The sequence below is a fragment of the Mytilus californianus genome, unplaced genomic scaffold, assembly GCF_021869535.1.
Source record: "Mytilus californianus isolate M0D057914Y unplaced genomic scaffold, xbMytCali1.0.p SCAF_6, whole genome shotgun sequence".
NCBI lineage: Eukaryota > Metazoa > Mollusca > Bivalvia > Mytilida > Mytilidae > Mytilus > Mytilus californianus.
Window position 1 is genome coordinate 76,902,565 of NW_026262712.1, and position 4,689 is coordinate 76,907,253.

Below are 4,689 nucleotides of genomic sequence, written 5' to 3' on the forward strand. Positions count from 1 at the left end.
TTGTAAGAAATCATTATAATTGTAGCAATCACCAAAAAATCTCAAACAGATCACATTGAATCGTAATCCAAAAAATTATGACGTCTTGAATTACCCACCCCCTTTTATTCTAAAACGATAATTGTTGTAAACAGACTTTGGTTTATTCGCATGGCGATAACATATATTACTATATATTTCACAAAGAAAATAGAGTTTTACCATGAATAGTTTCCTGCAAGTAGTCTTTTTCAGTAAAACGTGCCTTGCAAACAACAGCTGATTGAGATGGACTCCACGATATCATCGTGTTCTCGTCCAATCTGCGTATGGGCCATGGCGTTGATCCAACTTTTCCTTCTTTTTAAGTCATTTGGAAATGCATGTCCTCCTCTTAAATGACATCCAGGTACACAACAACAAGTATTTGGCATCGTTAATTAAAAATATAACTGAAATAGTTGCACAGTGCAGAAACCGGAAGAAGAGGAACAGGTTCCGCTACCACGGCGCCACCTATTCAGGAACGATAATTTGCTACTTTATATAACTGCGAAAATAACGTTAGACGGGTTCACGTGCATAAACAGAAATGCGCTTTAAATTGTATAATATAATTCATGTTCAGTCGACCTTTAATTATTATATCAACGACTGAAATGATTTATAAACATCTAGATTGCAGATAACACTCGAAATTAACCCGAGCTCTTTCCACACGGAATTCAAATAATTCTAGTTTGTCAATCGGTTGACTGCTTATAATGCAAAATACTAATATATCAAAAGTTTTTAAAACTAACAAAACACAATGATCGTTTCTCTATTTCCCAATGTAAATGAAATGAAACAAAAAACATTTTATATCGCAATAAGAGGAGGAGAGAATTCAACATTTCCGGATCTACTTGGAGTCTAATGACCCCCCACGTAGATAAGTTGGATATCGCGGAAGGAAGGATTAACCCGGCAACTAGAAAGGCATTAAAGCACTGCCTTTAAAAATCCTCTCCTCTGAAACTACTGGGCCAATTACCTTCAAACTTTAAATAAATGTTCCTTAGGGTATCTTGTTTAAAATTGTATCCGAAGTTTGTATCCATCGACAAACATGGCTGCCCTGGCTAAAAATAGAACATAAGGGTCAAATGCAGTTTTTGACTTATATCTCAACAAGAGTGCACACGCTGAAATGTCTCGCCTTCTTTACTAATCATTGATATTATGTTGATAGTCCTAAATATAAAGCTTAATTACAACTGTCACATAAACTTAACATTAACCAAGTAAACTAAACATTGACCAATGAACCATGAAAATGAGGTCAAGGTCAGATGAACCATGCTAGGCAGGCATGTACAGCTAACAATTCTTCCATACAACAAATAGAGTTGACCTATTGCTTATAGTTTAAGAAAAACAGACCAAAACACAAAAACTTAACACTGAGCAATGAACCTTGAAAATGAGGTCAAGGTCAAATAAAACCTGCGTGACTGCCAAATAGATCATAAAATATTTCCATACACCAAATATAGTTGAACTATTGCATATAGTATAAGAAAAACAGACCAAAACACAAAAACTTAACTATAACCACTGAACCATGAAAATGAGGTGAAGGTCAGATGACACCTGCCAGTTGGACATGTACACCTTAGTCCTTCCATACACCAAATATACTAGACCTATTGCTTATAGTATCTGAGATATGGACTTGACCACCAAAACTTAACCTTGTTCATTGATCCATGAAATGAGATCGAGGTCAAGTGAAAACTGTCTGACGGGCATTAGGACCTTGCAAGGTACGCACATACCAAATATAGTTGAACTATTGCACATAGTATTAGAAAAAAAGACCAAAACTCAAAAACTTAACTTTGACCACTGAACCATGAAAATAAGGTCAAGGTCAGATGACACCTGCCCGCTAGACATGTACACCTTACAATCATTCCATACACCAAATATAGTAGACCTATGGCATACAGTATAAGAAAAACAGACCAAAACACAAAAACTTAACTATAACCACTGAACCATGAAAATGAGGTCAAGGTCAGATGACACCTGCCAGTTGGACATGTACACCTTACAGTCCTTCCATACACCAAATATACTAGACCTATTGCTTATAGTATCTGAGATATGGACTTGACCACCAAAACTTAACCTTGTTCATTGATCCATGAAATGAGGTCGAGGTCAAGTGAAAACTGTCTGACGGGCATGAGGACCTTGCAAGGTACGCACATACCAAATATAGTTGAACTATTGCACATAGTATTAGAAAAAAAGACCAAAACTCAAAAACTTAACTTTGACCACTGAACCATGAAAATGAGGTCAAGGTCAGATGACACCTGTCCGCTAGACATGTACACCTTACAATCATTCCATACACCAAATATAGTAGACCTATGGCATACAGTATAAGAAATACAGACCAAAACACAAAAACTTAACTATAACCACTGAACCATGAAAATGAGGCCAAGGTCAGATGACACCTGCCAGTTGGACATGTACACCTTACAGTCCTTCCATACACCGAATATACTAGACCTATTGCTTATAGTATCTGAGATATGGACTTGACCACCAAAACTTAACCTTGTTCATTGATCCATGAAATGAGGTCGAGGTCAAGTGAAAACTGTCTGACGGGCATGAGGACCTTGCAAGGTACGCACATACCAAATATAGTTGAACTATTGCACATAGTATTAGAAAAAAAGACCAAAACTCAAAAACTTAACTTTGACCACTGAACCATGAAAATGAGGTCACGGTCAAATGACACCTGCCCGCTAGACATGTACACCTTACAATCATTCCATACACCAAATATAGTAGACCTATGGCATACAGTATAAGAAAAACAGACCAAAACACAAAAACTTAACTATAACCACTGAACCATGAAAATGAGGTCAAGGTCAGATGACACCTGCCAGTTGGACATGTACACCTTACAGTCCTTCCATACACCAAATATACTAGACCTATTGCTCATAGTATCTGAGATATGGACTTGACCACCAAAACTTAACCTTGTTCACTGATCCATGAAATGAGGTCGAGGTCAAGTGAAAACTGTCTGACGGGCATGAGGACCTTGCAAGGTACGCACATACCAAATATAGTTATCTTATTACTTATAATAAGAGAGAATCTAACATTACAAAAAATCTTAACTTTTTTTTCAAGTAGTCACTGAACCATAAAAATGAGGTCAAGGACATTGGACATGTGACTGACGGAAACTTCGTAACATGAGGCATCCATATACAAAGTATGAAGCATCCAGACCTTCCACCTTCTAAAATATAAAGCTTTTAAGAAGTTAGCTAACGCCGCCGCCGCCGCCGGATCGCTATCCCTATGTCGAGCTTTCTGCGACAAAAGTCGCAGGCTCGACAAAAACTAAATCTTTTAGAGGAAATGTGACATGGGGTAAAATTGTTTAATTGGTCAAGATCTATTGGCCCAGAAATTATCAGACGAATCGAACAACCCATTGTTGGGTTGCTGCCACCGAATTGGTAGTTTTAACAAAATTTTGCAGTTTTTTGTTATTATTTTGAATATTATTATAGATATATATAAACTGTAAGCAGCAATAATGTTCAGCAAAGTAAGATCTACAAAAAAGTTAACATGACCAGAATTGTCAATTTACCCCTTAAGGAGTTGTTGCCCTTTAAAGACAATTTTACACAATTTATTCATAAAGTTTGCTTACATTTAAAAATCTTCTCCTCTGAAATACAGGTGAGCGATTTAGGCTCTTGAGAGCCTCTTGTTTCCTATTAGAATTGAAATGATTCATGGGGCATGAATTTATATTAATTTTACCACGGGTTGGCCATTTATGAGGATATTTTACCCCTTGCTATCTCTTGTAGAAAAATATTTAGCATAAACGGCCAAATCAATTTAAATTGAAGCCCCCATGAATTATTTCTTTAATGATATATCAACGATTATTTTTGAACTCTTCCAAGATTGCATATTGCAAGTCTTAACCATTGATGTAAATTTTATTACAAATACAAGTAATGTATTTTTTATATAATTTCATGGTGCACTTATTTTTTTTTATCCAAATGATGTTTCAAATAGCAAAACATGGAATTTGCCATTACTAAAAGTAGTCTTCTTTTATCATTTATAATGCCTTATACACCACTGAATTTCAATGAAATTTTCACAGAATCTTGTTCATTATGTAAGTTTATTTATCAGACATAGACATTACCTTATATAAAAAGACAAAAACTGCAATGGGGTTCAATAGTTGTGATGCAACTGATTTCCACTAGCACCAAAGATAAATAAAAGAACAGAGTTCAAATGTCCCCCGAGTTGCACATATTTTATCTATCCAAGGTACGATGGCAATATAACTAAAAAAAAACTTCTTTTTTTTGTTCTTTCAAACTTTTTATAAATATCTTAGAGAAATGAAGGCTTCAGAGCAAATGCAATGCAATTTTCGTTATAATTTAAATTTCCAAGGAGCATAACTTGTTAAAAATATTTGATCAGCACTTATTTTCAAAAGGGTCAAAGACATTGCTGATATAAACCTATGATATAAGTTTCATAACTCTTTTAAAAATAATTGATCAGCACTGATTTTCGAACTTGTCAAAGTCATTGATGATATAAACCTTTAATATAAATTTCATATAAATCTGACAA

General features: G+C 35.1%; 1 long non-coding RNA gene across 2 annotated transcripts; it reads left to right on the plus strand.

Annotated features, from left to right (window-relative positions):
• The first annotated feature begins 1,149 nt into the window (after nucleotides 1–1,149).
• LOC127704878 (uncharacterized) lies at nucleotides 1,150–2,995 on the plus strand. 2 transcript variants are annotated; one of them, XR_007983554.1, is made up of 3 exons: nucleotides 1,150–1,596; nucleotides 2,035–2,767; nucleotides 2,915–2,995. It is a non-coding gene; the product is annotated as an uncharacterized LOC127704878 (long non-coding RNA). The 2 variants fall into 2 exon arrangements; XR_007983553.1 differs by lacking the exon at nucleotides 1,150–1,596 and adding an exon at nucleotides 1,905–2,034 and having other exon boundaries at nucleotides 2,475–2,767.
• The last annotated feature ends 1,694 nt before the right edge of the window (nucleotides 2,996–4,689 follow it).